This window comes from Saccopteryx bilineata, chromosome 2, assembly GCF_036850765.1.
Source record: "Saccopteryx bilineata isolate mSacBil1 chromosome 2, mSacBil1_pri_phased_curated, whole genome shotgun sequence".
NCBI lineage: Eukaryota > Metazoa > Chordata > Mammalia > Chiroptera > Emballonuridae > Saccopteryx > Saccopteryx bilineata.
The window spans coordinates 306,930,086-306,955,295 of record NC_089491.1 but is presented as its reverse complement, the minus strand read 5'-3'; the positions used below and the strand labels follow the sequence as shown (position 1 = coordinate 306,955,295).

The 25,210-nt window shown below is 46.5% G+C and overlaps 1 protein-coding gene across 6 annotated transcripts in view; it reads left to right on the top strand.

Annotated features, from left to right (window-relative positions):
* The first annotated feature begins 1,425 nt into the window (after positions 1-1,425).
* ATP2B4 (ATPase plasma membrane Ca2+ transporting 4) overlaps positions 1,426-25,210 on the top strand; it is a 102,550-nt gene continuing 78,765 nt past the window's right edge. For 3 of the 6 annotated variants that reach the window (XM_066261645.1, XM_066261643.1, XM_066261646.1), the window contains exon 1: positions 1,427-1,873. The gene's annotated coding sequence lies outside the window, so the exon portion shown is untranslated. Of the gene's footprint in view, positions 1,874-24,285; positions 24,483-25,210 lie in introns of those variants that run through there. The other 3 variants (XM_066261648.1, XM_066261647.1, XM_066261644.1) reach the window with 2 other exon arrangements.

Sequence of the window (25,210 nt, the reverse complement as noted above, 5' to 3'; positions counted from 1 at the left end):
ACCTTGCTTCAGGAGACAATATTTGTTAAAAAGTTCCTACACATTAGTCTGTTTAACTTTCCCTAGCTGAGAAATAGGATGTGGATGAATTTTTGAGAAATAGCAGGATAGGGAAGTAGAAAGATATAGAAAGGACCCAAATGTTAGGAAATTGGGAAGAGTGCTAATGGGCAGAGGGAAGCAGTGCCCATGGTTTAATTCACTATTCTATTTCTCAATATGCGTGTGGTTCTTCAAAATGAGGTAGGGGAGGACAAATGGCAAAGAAGGATCCTAGAGGTGTGAAAGGTTGGGTAGGGGTAGGAGGATCAAAGAGGCCTCTTCTCAATCCCCTGAAGTTGTGGTGAATCACCTTCTTCACAGCAGCTTGTATCTCTAACCTGCCTTCCATAAGCATATGTATATGAGTGAGTGTGTGACTGGTAAGGTAGGTGTGGGAACAGTTCAATGAAGACATTGTGTGGGAACCAGTTATGGTGCATGTTTGTACTTGAAAGTCATAAGGTTCTAGACAAAATCAATGGGTGGCACTGTTGTACAATGCTGGTAGGTGTGTGGCTGCAGGGGTGTGTTTAACAGTTTACAGACTGTGTATAAGTGTGCATAATGTCTGACTGTAGCAAAGTAAAGCGGAAATGTGTGCCGGAGTATGATACAAGTGTAGAAAAGTATAGAAAACTTTGTAGTCCATCTGACTTGATCTTATATTCTGGCTTCCAGATGTGTAACCTTGGGCAAGTCACTGGTCCTCAATTTTCTCAACTCTGAAATAAGGATAATAAGAAGTACCTTTCAAGATTGCCATGAGCATTAGAAACCATGCATACAAAGCTTTTGGTGCCATAGCCCACACACAGTAGGTCTCAAAAATAGGCAGCTGTTATCATGCACTGTGGATGTTCCTCTTGGGGATACATAGGCAAGAGGGGGCGAAATGTGACCCAGGATTGTATGTGTGAAATCTGGCTGAGGAGTGAGCATGTGTATAAACAACATGCATCCTTCTCCACTGACACCTCCATTCAGATCAGGGCATAGGGAGAAAGGAGATGGTACAAGTTTCCACAGATGACACCTTGTTTCTGGTTCCTGTGTCTAAGTGAGTAGGTTGAGAGGCCCGTAAGAGCTGCAGGAAGCCAACCGCCTGCAGAAGCTTCCTTTTTTCCCTCCACCCAACAACGGTTAAATACTGCTACCCACATCCACTCCCCACCTCCACCCTCCACCTTACTTTCAACAAGTGAGAGAGCAAGGGCCCGGAGGAAACACCGGAGAAGAAAGAATCCCACCCCTCCCTTTCCCCAATTCCCCCTTAAGACGAACCAGGAAGCAGCTGCGGCTCATAATCGGGCCACCTTAACCGTGGAGTACTGTTGTGGCTTCGTGCCAAGTCCCACCTCTCTTTCAGCTCTGGCTCCTCCCCTTTCTCCTCCCGCAATGCTGGGGAGAGCTGGAGAGCCGGGAGTCTTAGTCTGTCCGAGTTGGCTGGAGCTGTTGCCATGACAAGCATTTTCTTAAGAAAGCTCTGCTGTTGAGACCATCCAGCTGGGGATTGAGGGGGAAGGCACGAACTTCCTGGGGAACCATCCTTCCGAGGAAAGCAAAACCAGAAACATCCGCCCAGCTCTCCTGCTTTATTTTCTCTCAGCAACCTGAGAAGTCCTTCCTATTGGGAGGACCCGAGGATAGGATACCCGGCCCACTCTCTGGACGTAGCGGGGGGGAAAACAAGGCAAGAGAGCAAAGCCAGCATCTCTAGCGTGGCTGCTACACCGGGGAGACCAGTGGGTGGTCACTCCCACCCTACACTGTCCATGGAAACCCGGAGGGAGAGTCCTGCTTGAAGAAGTCTGGATCTTTGCTAGAAAGAGAGGTAGGCTTGCAGAGAATGAATTAACTCGCGATTTGCAAACTTTTCTTTCTTTCCTCTCAATGGCTTCTAAACTCCCTGAGTATATTTCATGCTAGCGGGTGTGTGTTTGTGTGTGTGTGTGTGTGCGTGTGTGTGTACAGATTTGTAAAATACTGTTATCTCTTTCCTAGACTCAGTTCTGAGAAATCTTATAATCAAATAAGTGACTTATTTTTCTTTCCCTAGTTTCTGTCATACCTGGGCCTTGGGGTAGGGAAATGGAGAGACTATCTTTTTCACACCCAAATTGAGCTTTTGGAAAAAGCACCTCGTTGCCCCCATCCGCTTCTGCCCTCCCCTTCCCCCTTGGCTTAGGAATGAGACGCTGAATGGAAAAGTTGAAAAAAATATTTTCCGCGTCTGTTCCCTTTCTCGAAAGCCCCAAAGAGAGATGGGGGAAAAAATCGAGTAAGAAATCTTCAAGAAGGAGAGGTTGCTGTGAGGGCTGGCAGAAGGGCTTACTGGGGGGTGGGAGGGGTGAGGTAGGAGCTAGGAGAAGTTGAGGGGTGAAGAAGGGGAGTGCACAAATTAAATTTCTTTGGCTTTGTAGAGAAACCTCAGCAGTTTCTCTCTGCCACTTGCAAAACATCCTCAGACTTTCACGTCTATAATTAGCTATGGAAAAAGCTGGGAGTTCTCTGTGCCGCTGTTGTTTGAGTGTGTGCAAAGCATCAAGAACCAACTGTGTGAGTGTCTCTGAGGGCACCGCCCCATGTGGCTCTGGTCCCAAAGGGAAGAAAGGAGAAGGGGTGAAGTTGGAAAGTTTGCAGTTTCGCGGCTGGTGATGGTGGGGCTGGTGAGAGTTCAGCGGTTGGGGTTGGTCACAGGCATCGTTCGGAGGAGTGTCCCTGAAAGTCTTGAGGCTGGAGAAGGAGAAATTAAGGGTGGATTATCAGCCCTGCCTTCCCTTCACACACGCTCACTCACATTCTTGGCTCGCTGTTGGAGTGGAGGGGGCCGACTGGCATCCTCCCCTGAGCGAGTCCAGCCTCACATACTCCTCCATTTCACTGAAGGACCCAGCACTCTTCTCAGCTGGGTGTGGAGGACACGGGAGGGGCCAGCCACATCCTGGGAGTAAGTGGGCACTCTGCTGGCCAGAGGCAACTCCCTCCTGAGCATTCTGGCTGGACTTATAATAACTTGTGCCGGCTGGACTGGTAGGGGAGTGGGGGGTGTCAAATGAAGAAATTCTCAAGCCCTCAACTGACATCGCTGGAGGGAGGGGAAGTGAAATCCCATTCTACAGCACCACCTCCTCCTCTGGATGGAGATCCTTCTCTCCCTCCTTGAGCCCCTCCCAGAGCTGCCCCTTCTGGTCTTCCTAAGTGGAGGTGCCCCTCCAGCCTCCTTAGCTCCAAGCCCTCTGTACATGGCAGAAGGGAAGAGACCAGGGCCTTCCTGGGCTGGGACAAGCCATGGAGAGGAGCCCAGGGTCAGGAGGGACTGGGTGAGGGAAGGTTTAGGAGGAGGGCTGGAAGAAGTAGTGGCTCTGATGGCTAGTGAGTCAGGTTCCCTGGTTGGCTTGGGTGGTGGCAAGGGAAACTGGGTCTGGGAGATGAGTCCTGGACCTGAAGCCCACACATCTGCGGGGGTCTGGCCAGGAGGAGAGGAAGCACCTGCCCTCCACCCCAGCTAGTCTGGTTGGAGGAGTGGTAAAAGTGAGAGCTTAATAACTGGAAAGAAGGAAGCAAATGACTCGAACGAGAGCTTAAATGGGGGCCGGGTAAACAACAGGAACCAATTTTCATTTTGAGTGTTGGCTGTTTGACCTGATTGCGCCCCAAAGCTAAACAGTTCTTCCTCCCTCCCTGATCGAGAAGGGAATGAGGACTTAGCCAGTGGGCAGGAAACCCAAGATAGGATCTAGCCCTTGTTCAGTAGGGAGAGGATGGGGGAATCCCTTTCTTTGCTCCTGTTCTGGAGCCCCATCCTCCCTGCCACCATCTTGCTGAGGTACACCGCTGCTCCCTGCCCCCCTCCCCAAGCCCTTATATCTTGGGGCATAATCCCACCATTCCTGCAGCCCACCTACCTATTTTTCAGTGCTCTGACTTGGGAAAGATTCTGGTGGGTGTGGGGAGGAGACTCTATTTAGCGTGCACTGAGGCGCCAGCTCCCGCGGTCTCTAGCTGAGGGTCGGGGGGTGCGGGGCTGGATGCGGCTCGGGCGCACCCGCTGCCCCTCCCTCGGTGGCTCCGGGCCCGCTGGCGCCGCCGCTCCCCCGCGTGCCTCGGCGCCACCCCTGGCTCTGCCTAGATCAGTTCTCCGTGAAGAAGGTGCTCTGAGTTGACGGGGATCCTAAATCCATTATCCCAGAGCCCACCTCCGTGTTCTAGGCTAAATTCAAAATCAGGTCGAAGGAGCACAGTTCGCTTGGTCTCTGGGACTCCCAGCACCTAGCACAGTGCCCAAGACCGTGAAAAGCGCTAGGTCAATGCTTGTTAGATGGAAGTGGCATTTTAGGGGGAGCCTGGGAAACAACCTCATCCAGGCTGGTCCTCCTACAGTAATAGTGGGAGGGAGTGGCTGAGTCAGATTTGTCAGACTTCTATGGTCTTTGGTGTCAAAAGAAAATCAAAATGGGAAGGCCCAGTGAGGGGCAGAAGTAGAGCAGCTAGTTAAGAGCTTGCCCTAGGTGTGAGTGCTGGAAGAAGGTGGTGTGGGAGAGGGCGAAGTCTCTGAGCAAGAGTATTAGGGAGCCCACTCTCACAGGCCTTGCAGGCTGGAGGGTCTTGAGAGGAATAAGGGGCCCTGGGCCCTACCCAGAACTGACCCAGCTGCCACCTGTCAGCAAGTCAAGCTTTCCACAGGAAACTGCCTCTTATTCAGGAATTTCGCTTCTCTCAGTAACTCCCATGGGCCCTTTTCTCTTATGCCCTATACCTCTGGCCTTGGACCCAGCACCCAAAGGCATGGATGAGCCCTGGCCATCTAGGACATTACAGATCCACCAAACTTTGGAGGAAGGAAAAAAAGGTGTTCATGTTTAGGTCCCCGGTATGTTAAGGAGAGCATGTTTGGCTTTGGGTAACCAGGTGTTTGATTTGACCTTGAAGAGGAATGCCCTACCCTGGGCCTCACTGCCTTCCCCGGAGGAATTCTTCCTGCCCTCTGAGCTCTTCTGAGCCTACTCCTTAGACAGAGCTCTCTTCCCAGCTCAGTTCCATGCTCCTCAGACATTCATTGATTCCTGTCATTGGTATTTGGTGGGTAGGGTGAGACAGAGAGAGGGACAAGAAAGGCAAGGCCTCTGGATCACAAGAAGGCAGAACACCTGGGCCCCTTAAATGGGACGGCATCCTTTGCCCACTCATTTTCCCTTTGTGTAGACCAGTCATAGCAATAATGCAGGTGCTGGGGCTGGAGTCCAAGAGGCTTGTGTGGAACGTTTTGGACTCGGCTTCCTCTCCCAGCATCTCTCTTTTGTCTCCCTTTTCCTCTTTTCCTTGTATGAGCCATTCTTGTTCCACTGACTTATTTCCTCTGCACATGTTAAAACAGAAATGAAAGGGACTTTAGACTTTGGCCTCCACCCTACACTAGTCCTCTGTGTCCAGCCGACATGAAGGTGGCTTGAGCAGGGAAACCAGGCTGGATCTCACTAGAGCCAGAGCCCAGGTTCAGGGTACGAGCTGTTGGAGGCAATTTATGTTGGGGGGGAACAATGAAGACGCCAAAGTAAAGAAAGGGGAGGTAAGAACAAAGATGTCATAGGGCGAGGGTTCCCCTGCTCTCTTCTGCCTCTCCTCTTGCCTTCCTGTCAGATCTCTAGGACAGAGGGAGCTTGGGATAGTGAGTTATTAGTGGGGAGGTTAAAAACTCTCAGGTCAGCTCAGAGAAACTCTCAACTGAGAAGACCTCATGGCAAGATCCACCTAGGTTGTGAAATCAATGCCAGAAGTGCAAAGCAGTACAACCCCTATTGAGGGGAAGTTAGCAGTATTTAACAAAACAGCATATGCATTTACCCAGCAGTTCAACTTCTAGGAGTTTATTCCAAAAAATGCACATTCGCGAATTCAAAAAAACACACACACACACACACAAAACCCAAAACACATATATGTGCACAGGGTGATTCTCTGAGGCATATTTATGATAGGAAAGGAAGTCATTGGAAACAACCCAATGCTCATTCTTGATAGACTGGTTGAGTGAACAACATACATCCATATAATGGAGTACTTACTAGGAGCCAAAAACAATGAGTGGAAAGAAGCCCTGTGAACATATAGGACATCATTTCTAGGATATGTTATTAAATTAAAAAGCAAAATGCGAAAGAGTATATGTAGTATACAACCTTTGGATTGAGAAAGCAGGAGAAATAATATTTTTTGCGGGCATGTGCACACATTGCATACACACACTAGAAATTAATTAAAATGGCTATTTACAGGGGGTGGGTAGGAGTAGGGTAGAGGAGATAGGAATGGGAATAAAAATTTACTGAATATACCTTTTCAGGCAGTTTTGATATTTTTTTTTTCTTCAAGTAAGAAGAGGGGAGATAGAGAGACAGACTCCCACATGCACCCTGGCCAGATCCACCTGGCAACCCCATCTGGGTCGAAGCTCAGACCAACCAAGCCATACTCAGCACCTCGGTCGATGCTCAAACCAATCAAGACACTAACTGCAAGGGAAGAGGGGGAGAAAGAGGGGAGGAGAAGCAGATGGTCACCTCTCATGTGTGCCCTGACCAGGATGTACACGCCAGGCTGATGCTTTATCCACTGAGCAAACGGACCAGGGCCCTAGGCAGTTTGGATTTTTGAACCAGGTAAATATTTTACATATACACAAATTAAACATATCCAAAAGAAAGATAAAAGCAAGCCATAGCCGACCACAACAGTTTATTAACCCAACTGTATATCAACTTGATTACTTTACAAGAAAAGAATTAACTCAAGTAATTTTTAATTTAATGTCCTGACTCTATATTCTATTTTTTTTTTTTTTTTTTTTTTTTTTTGTGACAGAGACCAAGAGAAAGACAGAGAGAGGAACAGATAGGGACAGACAGACAGGAAGGGAGAGAGATAAGCATCAATTCTTTGTTGCAGTTCCTTAGTTGTTCATTGATTGCTTTCTCATATGTGCCTTGACTGGGGGGCTACAGCAGAGTGAGTGACCCCTGCTCAAGCCAGTGACCATGAGGTCATGTCTATGATCCTGCGCTCAAACCAGCAACACTGCGCTCAGGCTGGTGAGTCCACACTCAAGCCGGATGAGCCCATGCTCAAGCTGGCAACCTCGGGGTTTCAAACCTGAGTCCTCTGAATCCCAGTCTGATGCTCTATCCACTGCACCACCATCTGGTCAGGCCTGACTCTATATCCTTAATGGAATATATATTCTAAGGATAAAAAGAACTGAAAAAAATCTTGAACTTTACTTTGTAGGTCTGTTATTGGTCATGGTATTGGTGTCATAAATTGGAAACTTTTTTGTTTATTGTAGGGATAGATAAAATGAATGACTATGTTTTAATATTACTGGAAATCAGGGTTTCACTATGGAAGAAGAGAGACACAAACATAGTATGGGGTAAGGTGAGAAAGAACCCTGTGTTTCTTTGTGTTTCTCCTAGGTCTGTCCAATGGAAGGGTCTAGAAGCAATGCTACACAGTATCATTGAACTCACCACATGCTCAGATTTTCATTTCTAAGCATAATTTCCCACTAAAAGAAAGTAGTGCTCCTTAGAGAAATGGCTGATTCCAGTCTGGGGCTGGGAAACTAGAAAGCTAGAGCATGTTCATGACAAAAGGACACAGAAGTTGGTTTAAAAGGGCTCCCACTGCGCAAATTTGGGACACAACAGGTATCAAAAGAATAACAGTAATATATTGTAAGACACTGAATAAAAGATTTCATGAGCCCATTCTGACAGTTTAAATGGAGCAGGAAGGAAAAACCTTTAACAAATAAATGCCAGCTAGTGAAATGTAGAAGTAATGACAGAACTTTAACCACTTTGCAGACCCCAATATAATAGCTGATTCAGGCTCAGCTTACTAATGGATGTAAAAACCAGTGGATGAAAGTTGCTTTCAGTGTATCACCTCAGAGATTACTTACTCCCTACAAAAGGAAAACCTGTCTTTACAACCAAGACAGTCAGCACTGTCCACCTTAACCAAGAAACCAGACTTATTAGTGGAACCACCTGATATTAGTTCCTCTTGATATGCTTTATAAGAAGAATTTCAACTACGTCACCTGTGTTCATGTCAGAAATGTTTGTCCCAAATCTAATTATGAGGAGACAAAAGATAAATCTATAATGACATTCTACATGACAACTGACTGAGACTTCAGAAAAGTGGATGTCATAAAAACACATTAAGATTGTGTTCTGGGGAGAAGATTTGGGAGGCAAAAACTGGTTTAGATTTAAAGAAACTAATGACATTATATAGCCAAATGCAATGTATAAACCTTAATTGGATCCTGAATCACACATACACACAAGACCATAAAAGAGATCTTGGGACAACTGGGAAACTTTTCATATAGATATCAGGTAATATGTAATTATTGTTCTTTTTTTTTTTTTTTTTTTTTTTTTTTTTTTACGCAGACAGAGAGAGAGAGTCAGAGAGAGGGATAGATAGGGACAGAGAGAAATGAGAAGCATCAATCATTAGTTTTTCGCTGTGACACCTTAGTTGTTCATTGATTGCTTTCTCATATGTGCCTTGACCGTGGGGCTACAGCAGACCAAGTAACCCCTTGCTTGAGCCAGTGACCTTGGGTCCAAGCTGATGAGCTTTGCTCAAACCAGATGAGCCATGCTCAAGCACTGGCGACCTCGGGGTCTTGAACCTGGGTCCTCCGCATCCTAGTCCGATACTCTATCCACTGCGCCACCACCTGGTCAGGCAATTATTGTTCATTTTTTAAGGTGTGATAATGGTAATGATGATGGAGACTATCCTTATTCTTAGAGATTAGGCAAAAGTATTAGGGGCAATGTGTCTGCAAGTGATTCAAATGGTTCAGCAAAAAATGTGTGTGTGTGTGTGTGCGCGCACACACACACTATCTTGCTGTGCATTACATACATACATCCAGAGAGGGCATACAAAATATTAACAATTAGTAAATCCAAGTAAAAGGTATGATTTGTTTATTGTACTGTTTTTTCAGTGTTTCAGGTTTGAAATTTTCCCTAATACTAAGTTAGGGAGGGAAGTCAATGCCAGGAAGGACTCCCAGAATCCTGCATTCTCTCACTCATCTCCCAAATACCTGGCCAGCTAAGCTCCCTCTTCCCCACCTAGCACTCACAAGGGATCTCCTAACAAGGATTTCCTTCAGGGAATCTTTCTGCTCACCCTCACTGCTGTCACCACCAGGCTTTTTGTTCCAGATGGGAAGCAGCTGGACACAATGGGTGGGCCAGCAGGGCCCCTGGGCAGCGAGTGGGAGCAGGAATCCCCCGACCACCATGGGCTAACTGAGGAAACCTAGGGGCAGAAGGCTTTCAGAATTACCCACTTACCTTCTGAGGAGGGGTCTCACAAGGAATCCACCGACAGTTCAGAGATATCCTTTGTGAATTTTATAATTGGGTGATTCTGAGAGGACTCGGCTGTGCCTACCCTGAGCTTTCAGGCCTGCACTAAGCAAGGCCTAAAGCTGCCTGAAAGAGGCAGCACCTCACCTATACCTCACGCTCCTCCTGGCAGGGCTAGCATACCAGCTGCACTGTCAGTATTCGAATCACCATGCCGCCACCCCCAACCCCCCCACCCCCAGCCCAGCCCAGCCTAGCTCTGGAGAGAGATCAAGTTTCCAGTACTGCTCATCACACTGCCCTCCCCTCCTCTCCCTGGAAACCCTGGGGCCAGGCCTAGCGTGACTCAGGCTCTTTTCATGTAGGAGAGGGCTATTGATACTTTAGTCAATCCCCTTTCTGTCTTGCTAGGGAGCCTGAAAAAGTGGGAGCCAGAAAATTAGAAGAGGGCAGACAGGAAGGAGTTTGTTCTTCTGTGTTACCAGGCCTGCCAGAAGAGCATGAGACTGGGAATCAGAATACTGGTGATCTGGGCTGCTGTGTGACCTTGACCAAGGCAGGTGATGTCTCTGGGCCTTCATCACCCCCACTGTAAAATGAACAGGAGCTTGGACAAACAGGCATTTCTGATTCAAGACTCTCCTTTTTTACAATGAAGCAAAACATTCAACACTGACACCAAACCCTTTTATCATAGAATCTAGCACAATCTAACAGGGTGTAGCTAAGTTCCGTCTTTCTTCCCAGGATGACCAAAGGAGACCTAAAATGTTCTGCCTTGTGGACAGCTGCCCTCGAGGTTTGAGGGTAGAACATGTTCTAAGATTCCCCATCTCATTTGCCTGGAAGTTCAATTAAAAAGTACCTACTCGGCCCTGGCCAGTTGGCTGAGTAGTAGAGCGTCGGCCCAGCATGTGGAAGTCCCGGGTTCAATTCCTGGCCAGGGCACATAGAAGAAGCTCCTATCTGCTTCTCCACCCCTCCCCCTCTCCTTTCTCTCTGTCTCTCTCTTCCCCTCCCGCAGCCAAGGCTTCACTGGAGCAAAGTTGACCCGGGCACTGAGGATGGCTCCATGGCCTCCACCTCAAGCACTAGAATGGCTCCTGTCGCATCGGAGCAATGGCCCAAATGGGCAGAGCATTGCCCCCTAGTGGGCATGCCAGGTGGATCCGGTCACATGCATGCAGAAATCTGTCTATCTGCCTCCCCGCTTCTTACTTCAGAAAAATACAAAAAAAAAAAAGTACGTACTCAACACCTTCCAAAGCCACCACTCTGCCATGTCCTAAGCCAGAAACTAAGAAAAATTGACTAGAGATACAGAAATCCAAGCCTTCAGGGTATTTACTATCTTCTAGGGAATATGATCCCCCAAACAGTTTCTAGGTCCAACCATATGAAATTGCCAATGTGCAACCACTTTTGACCTACAAAAAATAATTTAATGTGGTTCAACCTAATATTAATATGATTACACATTGGAAAGCAGAGACCACAGCCAAAGCTATGGGATGGAGAGATGTGGTTTTCATCTGAACTCTGGGTTGGGTTTGGAAAAACTTGGGTAAAGCTGCCAACTGCTAAACCAGTCTCCTTTCCCTCCCAATCCAGACTTTTGATCCTGGAGGTAGACACATTGGCTGAGCCCTGATCCAGACTCTGGTAGAGATCCCAGCATTAGCATTTCTGGTAATTGGCCAGGGTAAAGAGGAGAGTGCTGTTCATTTGTAGTCCGCTATTCCTATTCCCTGGATGCTTTGCTTCATATCTTGGGAACGAAGGATGGAGGAACCTAAGAAAGGAGGAAATAGAAAATATTCATCCTATCTTCCCCCTATCTAGGGGCAGACAAGGGTAAGGATACACCCTTGAAGCCTCATCTGGCACAGGGACACATGATGCGGGCGCTAGAGGGGTGTGAGTGAGAATGTGGAGGCCAGAATTTGGCAGGGCTCACCTGGAAATTATCCTTGGAGGAGGTGCTTGCCAAACAGGATATGAATGAGGAGAGAGGACAGATTTGATGGAGGAGAGGATGGGGTGGGGAGGTGGGTTGGGAGGAAGGGCTGTGTTGCTACATCTGTTCAAGGATACTCTGAGCATCATGGAGAGTCAGATACTCTGGCAGGTGAAGGAGGCTGTCTTCCCCTCTTCAGTGGACCACCTCCAGTCTTTGTCTGAGCCAGCACTGGTGTCGAGGGCAGGATGGCATCTGGCCTCAGCAGCAGCCTGCTTTCTGCCTGCTGTCCTGGTGCTCATGGACCATTAGGATGATTTCTCAATGTTCCTCCCTGTCGTCTGTAGTACAGTTTCTTTGTTGGAAGCACTCATAGGGCATCTGTTAGGATGCGAGAACAGGTACAACTGGCATTCAAATTTCCAGGAGCTTTCTGACCTTGATACAGAGGAGTTCAGTCACCAGGCTTTGGGCTGGGTGGGGGGTAAGGGCAGAGCTCATTTTATTGAGCCAGAGCATTTGAGATGGATAGAGTTGGAGAAATGGTCCCACTTCCCTCTTTTGCAAGTGAGAAAACTGAAACCTAGTGTGGTGGTTTTCAACCATACTACACTTGGAGACCAATGAAAATCAGAGAATTATTTCAGGGACCATTAAGGCAGAAATCACTATGACTATAAGCAAATTTAACTAAGATCATTGAGTCTGTAATTGTCATACAACATCAGGGAGGTTAACTCTTTCGTAGACTGCCATAAAATTTCTGGCGGACCAGTCTGAAGACCCGCAGTTGAAAAACACTATCCTAGAGAGTGGCCCAGGACACTAGACTAGTTTGAGCCCGAGCCAGAGCTGGTGCCCCGTTCTCTCCACTCAAGGACTGTGAGTGGGGCCCTGACCCCATCAGTGTATCCCTGTGTAACCCAGATCAAGACAAACCTTCTCAATCTCCAGTTTCTCTGCCCACATAACATTGAGAACCACTCTAGCCCCTGCAAGGATGATGTGTGGCATGATGAGGTCATGTGGTAGGAACACTCAGGAAGAAAGATGCTAGAAACCAAGAAAGTTCTGTGCCAGGATTGTTGCTACTATTATTAACAATTAAGGTCATTAGCACTAGAGAAAATGCAGAAGAGAATCTCTCTGGGCACCACCCTTTATTGCAGCTCCTAATGGAGCTTCCTTTCTTTTCTTGGTACTCCTACAGCCCCTCCCACACAGGGGTCCCTGAGCGGGGAGAAGCAGAGTGATCGAGGGGGAGGGCAAGTCCTGGAAAGGGCTGAGCAGAGCCTTCCTCCTGCCTGGGCATCCCTGCCTCTGCCCTTTTCTCAGGGTATGGTCACTCTAAAAGGTCCGAGGAAGTATGGAGGGAACGCGCTTTGATCAGCTTCTTCCTCAGCAGCTTCCTAAGCCCCAGTGTAAGCCCCAGTGGCTGTGGAGCTCTGATTTTGGGGCTAAGAGTCAGCGGAGCAGGGTCACTATAATGTGACAACACAAGGTGATTTTATTGCCAGAACCAATCTGTCATTCATTCGCTTGTTCATTTGTTCATTCAACAAACATTGAAGTGGCCACAAACTGTATGCCGGTTACTATGTTAAGATTTGCAGAGAAGTGGTGTCCAGGAGGCAGGGAGTGGCTAAGAACTGGCTGCTTTCAGCTGAAGGATGAGTGAGGTTCCAGAGCCTGGGAGTGCACAGCAAACCTTAATTGTGGAAGTGTTCTAGAGAGAACTTGGGTTTGCGTCCTAGAGAATGTGTTAGCCCCTGACTTCAGGCATTTAAGGCCTTGACTCCATATACAGCTGCGCTGTGAGGGGCCTTGGAGACCATTGCAGGGCAGCCCCTCAGTTACCAAACAGACTATATCCTAATTGGTGAAGGATTTGCCCTTGTCCTTTGCCACAGCAAGATTTCTTTTGAGCCAGGGCCTGGTGCTAAAGCTGAGTATTCATCTAGCCTGGTGTGTCCTGTCCTTGGTGTGGCATCCCATTGTCCCCTAACTTTGCAACCCCCTGCTTACGTCTGGGGCCTCTGACTCTGCTGGGATGCCCAGAAGGGATCTGACTGGAACCTTGGAATAAAAAGATAAACATCTGGAAAAACCCTCCGGTTTCTTTTAATTCTTCCTTCTCTTTTTATACTCCTCATCCTCCTTTCCAGAGGAAGTGTAGTATTACAGGATAAAAGGGTGGATTTAGATTTGGTTGGTACCTATTATACACACTTTAATTTAGCCTCAATTCTCCTATCTGTAAAATGTGTATAATATTGCCTTTCATCATCTACCCTTTAGAGTGTCGTGATGGACCAATGAGACATAGGAAGTGAGAGCATCGCGTGAGTGCTGGAGTGCTAGGTCCATGTGCTGCCCTTCTCATTGCAGCCTCTCTCTTCACTACCCAGCTCCATGACCTCACTCCCTGGTCCAGATCCAGCTCTTACTGTGTCTTCCCTCCTCACCTCAATCAAGATCTAAAACAATACTTGTTCCATCTTAATAATAAGTAATAGTATGAACTAACATTAATTAGTTATGTGCTAGATATTAAACTTGGAATTCTCATTTAATATTCTGAGCAAATAAAGTCAATCGTATCCTGAACAGGTGGTGGTGCAGTGGATGGGGCATCGAACTGGGATGTGGAGGACCCATGTTCAAAGCCCCGAGATTGCCCTGGCCGGTTGGCTTAGTGGTAGAGTGTCGGCCTGGCGTGCAGGAGTCCCGGGTTCGATTCCCGGCCAGAGCACACAGGAGAAGCGCCCATCTGCTTCTCCACCCCTCCCTCTCTCCTTCCTCTCTGTCTCTCTCTTCCCCTCCCGCAGCCGAGGCTCCATTGGAGCAAAGATGGCCCAGGCGCTGGGGATGGCTCCTTGGCCTCTGCCCCAGGCGCCAGAGTGGCTCTGGTCACGACAGAGCGACGCCCTGGAGGGGCAGAGCATCACCCCCTGGTGGGCAGAGCGTCGCCCCTGGTGGGCGTGCCAGGTGGATCCCAGTCTGGGGCATGCGGGAGTCTGTCTGACTGTCTCTTTCCATTTCCAGCTTCAGAAAAATACAAAAAAAAAAAAAAAAGCCCCGAGATTGCCAGCTTGAGTGCGGGCTCTTCTGGCTTGAGCATGGGGTCGCTGGCTTGGACATGGGATGGTGGCCATGACCCCATGGTTGCTGGCTTGAAGACCAAGGTCGCTGGCTTGAGCCCAGGGTTGCTGGCTTGAGCAAGGGGTCACTCATTCTGCTATAGTGCCACCCCACCCCACCCCCATCAGGACACGGATGAGAAGCAGGCAATGAACAACTGAAGTGCTGCAACTATGAGTTGATGCTTCTCATCTCTCTGGCTTCCTATCTCTGTCTCTCTCACAAAAAATAAAAACACAAACAAACAAAAAACAGGGATTCAACATCATTTATTAAATGTTGACTAAATGCCAGCGGCTTTCATGTTATGTCACAACAACCACCTTCTGAGACAGGTACAGGATTTGTCTTGGAGCTTATCTGGTTGCAAGAACAGAAACCCACTCGAAGCAAAAGTAAAAGGGGGCTTTCCTGAAGGGTTAGAGACTATCACAGAACTTAGTAGTGGAAGGCGCAGCATGGTGGGAAGCACAGCCCCTGCTTGGCCTGTGCCTTCTCTCTGCAACCGCGAGCATTCTCTTCTCTGCTCCCATGTCCACATATACAGCACCCACTGTGGTTAACCAAGCAGCAGGCTCAGTCTCCAAGTTTATATGAGCTTCCCACTTACCTCTCCAAAGTAAATTAACTCAGTCTCTCGGTCCAAATGCAAGGAGATGCTGATTCCAGCTAAGTTCAACGTACACCCCTGCTAATTGCTATGGCCTGCTGGGGGGGGGGGGGGGGGGGGAGTAGTGGGAAACTAATCAAACATGACTACCTAGGCCTATCCCTTCAACAGGGCCTATGAGTGGGAACAGATGCTTCTAGAGGGGAGATTCCTTAACCTTAGGTGGTGTCACCCCACCTGACTATCTCTAGGACAGCGTGGAGATGATGCCCTGGTTGCAGCCCCCAACGAAGAGGCCTTGTGAGTTGTCCCAGAACATGTGGGTTCAGGTGAGCCTGGAAAAATAGGTTACCATTTTGAACCTTGATCTATGTCAGACATTTTATATACATAATCTCCACAATAGGTTATTGCCTCCCTTTTACAGTTAAGAAAGCTAATATTCAGTGAGTTAAGTAGCTTGCCCAGAGTTCATCTGGCTGGTTAGGGTTGGTGATTCGACCCAAGCCTTTTCTGACACAGAGATCCATGCCATTTATTAAAAACAAAACGCTATTTTACTTTGACTTTGCTGGAATGAATGTTCCATAAGATCAAGGATTTTAGTCTTTTTGTTCATTGATGTACCTGATACCTGACACATAGTATATGCTCAGTAAAACATTTCTGAGTGGATTTTGCTTTGCTATCTTCTGCACTCCTGGGCTTCCCAGGGTCAAAGGAAAAAAAGTAATAGTCTAGATGTTGAAACGGGGACACTGAAATATGTTGCGGTAAGCCTGTGGGTGTACCACTGATCCTACTCAACTCCCACAGTCAACTTTGATGGGGGGGTCATTAGGAACAGTCACTCAATATGGAGGAGTCTAGAGGAAAATGTGGCCCTAGATCTCTATGTGTTTCTTGTCTGTACATCAGACACAGTCCTGTGAGGTGAGCAGGTAAAAGGAGAGATCCCTAACACTGGATCATCCACTTACTGAGAGGCCGAAATAGGATACCAAGGTCCTCTATTGCTGGAGAAAATAATGCTAATTTCCTCTGACTTCCCAACCCCAGGGGGTCAGAGTTGACCAAATCCCGAGTCTCTTCCAGTGCCTTTTCCGATAGCAATATCCGGAGTCCTCAGTCACCCAGTCAGCCTTGCCAATCCCAGAAGCATAGTATTTTATAAGAGTCAGATTTGGGAGAGTCCGTGGAACTGGGTTCAAGTCTTCCTGGCTAACTGTGTGACCCTGAACAAGTTATTTTACCTTGCAGACTCAATTTTCTGTGGAAAATGGGAATAATATATGAACATCAAGAATAATACATGTTCCAAGGGCCTGGCCCATAGTAGGTGTTCATTTAATTTTTCTTCTTTTCTCCCTCCATTTCTTTTTCCCTTTTCCATAGATCTTGACACAAGCCTGCCCTCCAATTTCTGCTACCCATTGGCTCAGTGCATTTATAAAAGGGTTATAGTCTATTATCCCCCTGAAACAGAAAGGCCCAGAAGCCCCAGCCTGCTGCAACTCTCCAGCTTGCAGAAGCCAGCTGGGGTCTCCATCATTTCCACACAACAGGTTATCCTCTCAGAGCCAGTTCTGGGGCTGTGCTTGATATTTGCATGAGTCCTGGCAAAATAAGGCAGAGTAGCAGGAGTAGAGCTGCAACCGCCTCACCTTGTTTGCTCCTGCCCTGCATTCCTCCCCCAGGAGGAGATGCAGTTAGAGCCACTGCTGGGAAGTTTCTTGTTGATGGAGGGAGCCAGACTGGGTGATTATGCTCTAAGGATGCGATCAATATTTTGTCCCCCAGAGAAGCCAACAGCTACCACTGGAATTTAGCAGGCTACTTTATAAACAGACAGGAGATACCCAGTCTGGGATTTCCTCTCTCCCCAGCACACACCCATACACATTTTAGGGACAGCTCCACCAAGGTAATGCATGAACCGGGGCCTGCCTTCCTTAAGCTGGAAGGGGCTTGGCATTGATCTGCTGGGTTGGGTCCCTGTTCTTGCTCCTGCTTCCAGTCCATCACCTAACTGCTCCAGGCTCCCTTGAAGTTGAGGAAATTCACCAGCCCCCTCCCAGTTTCTCAGGGATGGCACCCAGTAATGGGAGATGCTTTCAAAGGAAGTGAGGTTATGACTATTAGTGGAGAGCTCATGTGAGCAGACCTAAGGCAGCATGGTTGATGAAGATGTATCAACTGGTGGGTTCTGGCTGTAGTATCAACCAAGCCCACTCACAGCCTCTGAGCTGTTTGAAAGGAGAAGTGGTGCCTTCGTCATCTCTGCATACCCAGTGTTTAGCACAGTCCTTCGTTCATAGAATGATCATCCATATATGTTAGATAGATGGATGGATAACTGAATAAGTAGATAGACATTTTTCTTTAAACTAGAGTCAAGAGCACATCAAAGTTTACCTTCTTCTTTCCCAGAGTCACCATCCCTGTTCCATCACTTCATGCCTGAATAATTGCAAAGGCATCCTAATGACAGGCAGGGTGTCCTAGGAAAGGAGTTCTAGATTAGAAGTTGAGGACCTGGAATTTGAACTATTTATCACTTTTAGGAAATCACTCAACCTTTCTGGGCTTTAAGTTGTTCATGTTTAAAGTGAATACTTTGGGCCTGACAAGGTGTGGTGGCACAGTGGATAGAGCATTGATCTGGGATGCTGAGGACCCAGGTTCAAAACCCCAAGGTCACTGGCTTGAGCACAGGCTCATCTGGCTTGAGCACATGCTCACCAGCTTAAGCACGAGGTTACCAGCTTGAGCGTGGGATCATAGACATAACCCCATGGTCGCTGGCTTAAGTCCAAAGGTTGCTGGCTTGATGCCCAAGGTCACGGTGACTGGCCTGAGCCCAAGGTCTCTGGCTTAAGCAAGGGGTCACTGGCTCTGCTGGAACCCCCCTGGTCAAAGCACATATGAGAAAAAAAATGAACAACTAAAGTGACACAACTATGAGTTGATACTTCTAATCTCTCTCCCTTTCTGTCTCTCAGAAATAAATAAAATAAAATAAAATGATAAAATTAAATTAAAAAGTGAAATTCACTTTGGCCCAAATGTACTTTAAGGACATTTCAACTCTCAAATTCTCTGCCTCCTCCTACCCAAATAACACTGCAGATTAATTATAGTTGGTTACTAAAATTTAAAAATAAGATTTCACATAGAAATCCAAGTTTCTTACTTCTTAAAAACCAGCTCTGACCACATTGGCCTACATTTTTCCACGGCAGTGGTTAGCAGGTTACTGAGTAACTGCTGCTTCATTCAGACGAGTGGGTCCTTTCTAGTTTGCCGCAGTCTCTTCCTCTCCCTGTTGCATAATGCTCAGCCTGCTTTGCTTATATTTGTGCCTTACTGATCCTGGTAGGCATTTAAATTGGTAAACTGAGAATGGAAAAAATAAAACTTACAAGGGTGAAGGCAAGGGCACTTAGGATGGGGTAACAGCCCTGGGAAGCAGCTCTCTTGCTCCACTAGGCTTAAGTGACGAAGACTGTGGGGATCTTCCTGGAAAGTTGGTGAGTTGTGAAAATACACAGTGGCCAGTGCTCCAGGAGACTTTGCTTAGGGCCTTGGGCTCACAGAACTGCTGGTCCTTCCACTGAAGCCGCTGTTTCCCCTTTACCTATCTCTTCCTCCTTGGACCATGCTGGGAGCTTGGGAGGCTCCCTGTATAATGCTGTGTAGCCACTACGTGGAGGGGGGGAGGAACACCGGGGCTCCACTGTAGAACCTTGGCAATGGTGGTAATCCCCCTTTCACTTCTTTCTTATGTCCAACCTCCTCTAGTGTCTTTGGCACAGAACAGGTCAGGATGTTGGAAAGCCATGTGAGCTGATCCAGGATCCCAGCTATATTCAGATGGGTGAAGCACCCATTCTCCTGCTAACTTACTCAGCTCATCTCATGGCACCTGTTGCTGCAAACAGCTGCACTTTACAGCTCCCCGGGGCTAGCTATTCCAAGGTCCCTGTCTCACTGGGAGCTAACTTATTCCTAGTTTAAGCCACAGCTGTTTCCCACTTAGCTCCTTAGTCATCCTCTCTGAGTCCTGGACAACTCTGTGTCTCTATTACCCTAACCAGGAAGAATATCCCTTGTTAACCTCTCACAGAATCTTTTTTTTTTTTTGTATTTTCTGATTTGTATACTTTTCATTTTCCTTTTTTTTTTTTAGGGATGGGTGGACTGGTTGTTATTAATTTTAAAAAGACACTTCTCACCCTGGCTGGATAGCTCGATTGGTTTTGATTGGAGCAGTGGTAGTCAACCTGGCCCCTACCGCCCACTAGTGGGCATTCCAGCTTTCATAGTGGGCGGTAGTGGAGCAACAAAAGTATAAATAAAAAGATAGATTTAACTATATAGTAAGTTGTTTTATAAAAATTTATTCTGCCAAACTTAGCAAAAATCGGACATAAAGTACTTGGTAAGTAATTATTATTATATGCTTTAACTTGCTGTAACTCTGCTTTATAAATTTTATAAAGTTACTTCCCTACTTTATAAATCACCATGACTGTGGAACTGGTGGGCGGTTAGAAAATTTTACTACTAACAGAGATACAAAAGTGGGTGGTAGGTATAAAAAGGTTGACTACCCCTGGGTTAGAGCATCATCCCCAAGTACAGAGAATGCCGGTTTGATCCCCCATCAGGGAACATACAGGAACAGGTCGATGTTCTTGTCTCTCTCTTTTTCTACAGTCCTCTCTCACTAAAATCAATAATAAAAAAAAATTAAAAGAAAAAAGGGGAAAAAAGACACATGTCAATTTTCAGTATCGAAACAGTTACACTATTGGTTTATTTCTCCCAATCAGCCCCCAGAGAGAACATACCAAAGCAGAATGCATTTTAAGCTAAATAAGCTACAGGATGCACCCCTAACAGATGTCACAGAAACCTCACCTAAATGAGGGCATTCGATAGGGAAAGAAACTTTTAAGACTTTATTTATTCATTTTAGAGAGAAGAGAGAGAGAAGGAAGGAACAGCAGGAAGCATCAACTTCTATATGTGCCCTGACCAGGCAAGCCCAGGGTTTCAAACTGGCGACCTCAGCATTCCAGGTGGACACTTTATCCACTGTGCCACCACAGGTCAGGCAGAAAGAAACTTTTAAAGATCAGCATACTGCCAGCCCAGACTGTAGCGAGCTCTCACAGCCAAATGGGGTGGCCAGTGTGCCCCAACCCCAAAGAAGCAAAGTTTCAAAATAATATAAATTTATAACAGCTTTGTACATACACTATTCAAGATTTCTTCAGCACTAATTATTGTACCTCTATATTTGCTTTCCTCAGCCTTGCATTCCTCACAGTTATCTCTCCTCGTTTGACACCCTTCCCTTGTAATAGTTCCCTTTTCATATAGACGTTGACATCTGAACTCGTTTACATTATGATGATTCTTTTTTAAATCATTTTTAATTAAAAATGTTTTTAAATTACAGTTTACATTCAAAATTACAAAACTGCAGTGTTATTTTATATTAGTTTCAGGTGTACAGCACAGTGTTTAGACAATCATATACTTCATAAAGTGTTCCCCTTGATATTTCCAGTATCCACCTGGCACCATACAGTTATTACACTATTATTGACTATATGCCCTATGTTATACTTTACATCCCCATGAGTATTTTGTAACTACCAATCTCTCCTCATTTGACACCCTTCCCTTGTAATAGTTCCCTTCTGTACTTCTCAATTCCTTCACCTTTTTCATTCACCCAGTTCCCAAATCCTCCTATCCTCTGCCAATCATCAGTCTGTTTCTGTTCTGTTTGTTTATATTATTCTTCAGATTTCACATATAAATGAAATTATGTGGTATTTTTCTTTTTCTGGCTTACTTATTTCACTTAGCGTAATATCCACTAGGTCTATCCATGCTGTTGCAATACATTATAATGATTCTTGTCACAGTCACTTCGAGAGACAGACATGGCTTTTGGTGTTTTCCAGTGTTCTTTAATCCAAATGGTGGATTTTGAACAAAGCAGGTCTTCAGGTTTTTTTTTTTAAGATTATTTACTTTTTTTCCCCCTGAGGATAAAACAATACATAAAAATACCTAACATTTATTGAGCACTTACTGTACATTAGGCACCATGCAAAATGCTGAAATTCCATGACTTCATTTTCTCCTTAACACAACTCTATAAAGAAGATGTCATTCCTAGTCATTTCCAGAGAAGAAACTGAGGTTCAGAGAGATAAAATATTTTATCCAAGTTTCTACAGCTACTAAATGGGAAATGTGGAATTCAAACCATGTCTCTCAAATTCCAGAGTCTGAACTTTGTATTATTTCCATACAAGATCTTTCTAGAAAGATTGGAATTTTTGGAATATCATAAAGGAAAAAATAAGATGTCTATAATTGTCAAAATTTTGGTGTATTCTCTTTTATTCTTTTATATATGTGAGTGAGTATATACTTTTTTAAAACAAAATTGGCAACGCATTGAATATTGAACTTTTGATTCAAGTTTTTTCCTACCCAATACTATATTGTGAACATTTTCCTACATCATAACAAATTGGCCACAAGTCAGTCCCAAACATGGTAATGGAATCCAATAATAGCAACCAGAGATGAAGGTCACTGTGATGTTAGTAGGGAAATAGTGATACTGACCCAGACAGCCTTTGCCTTGGAAGGAGACAGTGGGGAGCTAGCCTTGGTGGAGGTCTGCGGTGTGATGGAGAAGGGAAAGAGCCTGGAGCTCTTGAACTAACTGCCTTTGAGAAGTTCTTTCCCTCTTTTTGTGTGTCTGGATTCCATGTGAAGCTGCCGGCCAACTTGTGTTTGAAGTGGCTGTTAAAAATGCAAAGTGGCTTTTGCACAGGCTCAGCTAAGGGCCAAGGTTTCTGGAAGATGTGGAACACTCCATCAATCCCCCTATAAACCTGTGAGTAGAATTGCTCATCAAGGTCAGACAGGCTGGCTCCTCTTGCTGGGTTTGTACTCTTACATCGACTGGTCTCTCATTGGAGAGAACAAGGAAGCTTTCCTGCCTTTGTTCTCTGAGATGTGTATGTGTGAAAGAGGCTGAGTATATTTTGTGTATGTTTTTAAAGAAAGAGACTTTTAAAAAACCATCCAAGGTTAAAGCAGGGAGGGGCAGAGAGAAAGGAATTAGAGCAGGAGGCTATCACCACTCCTTAGCAAATGGAGGGCTGGGGTCAAAGATAGGAGGTCTAGTATATATGACAGGGACAGAGGGTCCCTGTGCTTGTGGTAGCACTCAACACCCTTGGCAGTTAGGGTGCTTTGGAAAGACATCTTGAGGCGCCACCTCTTGGAGGTTGTACCAACCAGCTCTTATAAATCCAAGTGAGTCCTGGTGGCCTCCATGACAGATACAGGCTTGTCCAAAGAGTGTTGGTACCTGTTCAGTGCAGGCTTGAGGCCTGGGACACAAAGTCTTAGGTTCATCCATGAGCTGGTACCACTTCACTGTGACTCTAGAGAAGCTTTCGGCCACTCTGCCTATAGTCTGTCCCTTGGCCCACAAGAAGGTTTCACCTCTGCATATTCCCCTGTCCCAGGGAAGTTTCACTCCTGTAACTTCCTCCTCCTAGACCATTTTAGGGAGATAGATGAGAAAAAATGAAGAGAGATACTTTGAATTTCCATTACAGTATTCTTCATTATTGCTTTGGTTACCCTAGAAACTCCTAAGACAGCACAAGAGAACTGAGTGTTATAATTGCACATGTCATTAAGTATTAAACTTCAACCTTTTCATTCCTTAAAATACCAGATAATAGTACCTTGATGACCTTTCAGGGTTTTTACAAGAGTCAGATGGGGTATTGGATATGGAAGTGCTTTGTACACCATAGCATACCTACAAATATATAGATTATGATACATTAAGATTCTTGAATGGGGAAGCCTCTGCTCACTTACCTGACCCCTCTGAGGTTTGGAATATCATTTCTTCAGCTTGTGTAAAATTTTAACCTTCCTTGGTGGAAAGGATGGGTTCTTTTCATGCTGTAGATGGGAGGGTGAGCCCCAAGCAGTGTGAATGACTTGCTCAAAGTGGGTAAAAAGATTTGGGTGTCTCAAGGCTAAGAGCATCTTAATTGAGTTGCACTCTTGACCTTTCTGCTAACTAACAGTGTGACTTTGTGCAAGCACCTTAACCTCTAAGCCTCACTCTCCTCATTTGTCATTTGTTTCTAACCACAAAGAATTATTTAGATAATCTAGGGGGAGAGTATACAATCTAAATGGAAGTGTCTTGAAAAATTAAGCTATAATATGTGAAAGGACATTTCACTATGAATATGTGAAAGGACATTGTTAGAGCTCAGAGGTGATCCTGAGGATGTTGAGATGAGCCAATGTTTGATGAAGACTAGACGTCTTAGAATCCTATTATTTCAGAACTGGAAGGGGCCATAACTCAAGGCCCTCAATTTTACAGAATATAAAAAATGAGGCCAAGGAAACCACACGGTCCCTCCTGCGGTACCCTGACCAGGCCACAGTCCCTACTCTGGGGGTCAGGTTCCCCACATACGAAGTGGGGTGCCGCTCTGTTTACCTCCCTCCCATCTCAGCACTACTGAATGAGGACAGATGAGATCATGCAGTTTACATATGCTATAACATCCTGTGTTAAAGCATCTCAGACCCACAGGATGTAAATTTTATTTCATGATGACATCCCAGAATCACCTCAGTTTTTGCTCCTGCTCCCCGATCCGCATTTATGAAGCATGGGTACCGAGCAAAGTGCGGCGAGTCCTTGTTGCCAACAACCATGGCAGCTAGGGAGCTCTCTGGAGAAAACTGCCGAGACATCGCCAAGCCACTGAAACCCCAGGTTTTTTTGCTGTTGGGAGTGTTTAGGGAGGTCAGGTGAAGGGCGGGGTGAGAACTGGGCGGATCCCCGGCAGCCTCCAGAGGCTGGAGAGTGGAGATTCCTCCCCTGGGTGTGTCGCGGGGAGGCCCTGGGTCCTAAGGGAGGGAGGGGCCGCTTGGCTGGCTTATGCCGATTGAGTCACTGCCCCTCTGTGAGCAATCGCTGTCTGGCCAGGGTGGGGCCACCGCCTTTTTTGGCTTCGGTGCAGATGCAGCCTTCGAAAGGGCTGACGCTTTGTTGCTGGAGATGCTCCGGGGGTGGAGGCCGGGCCGAGCCGGGACTGCGCTGGGAGCCGAGCTACTCCTGCAAGTCTGGACCCGTGGCCCGCCGACGGCGGGCCCGAGGGCGGGCACGGAGCTCCACCGTGGGGCTGGAGGAAGGCGAAGCCGGGGAGAATGAGGCCCCAGTGGGTGGCGTCCGGACTTTTTCAGGGTGAGCGGCTCGCTCTGCTATCCCCGGCCTTCCGAGCCCAGAGCTCCCCTTATGGATCGTATGGGTGGGCTGGTACGGCCTTAGAACCCAGGAAGTCACTGGTAGGGGTTGGTGTTCTCCCTCCCAAGTGGTGTTCTCTGGATCCTAGAGGAGAGGGGTGCTCAGCCTTGTGCCCCGCCCCGATTGCTAAAGACTTGAGTCTCCCTCCATTGTGAAATACGATGCCTCTCTTCTGCTCCAACGCCCCCCCCCCCTCCATTTTTCCCACCTTCTCTGTGTGCCGCTCTGGATTCTGGTTATCTGGTTCCTAGAGAAATAATGCATATCTGACCACCAGCCCTGTTTCCCTTTCCTCCTACCTCTCCCCATGTTTCAACCCCAAAATAAGAATTTCTAAGTTGATTTGTTATTTTCCTATTAGGTTAATATGGTCAGTGCAGTATATGGACTGTGTTGTTAAATGACAATTTTGGACCATGAAGTTGACAGAACTTCTCATCTAAGAGTCTTGCTAACTTTTGGTAGATCCATGACTGTCTTTGATCATGCAGATTAAAGTGTTGCTGAAATAGTGGAAACCTATTTTTTTTCTCTTTCCCCTTCTCTCTTGTCTCTAGCTTCATCTCTTTCCTTTTCTTTATTTCTCAGGTGCACAACTTATTTTAATAACCTAATGAAGATACCTGAACCTACTACCCTGTGGTTAAAGCCAAAGAATGAGATCACTA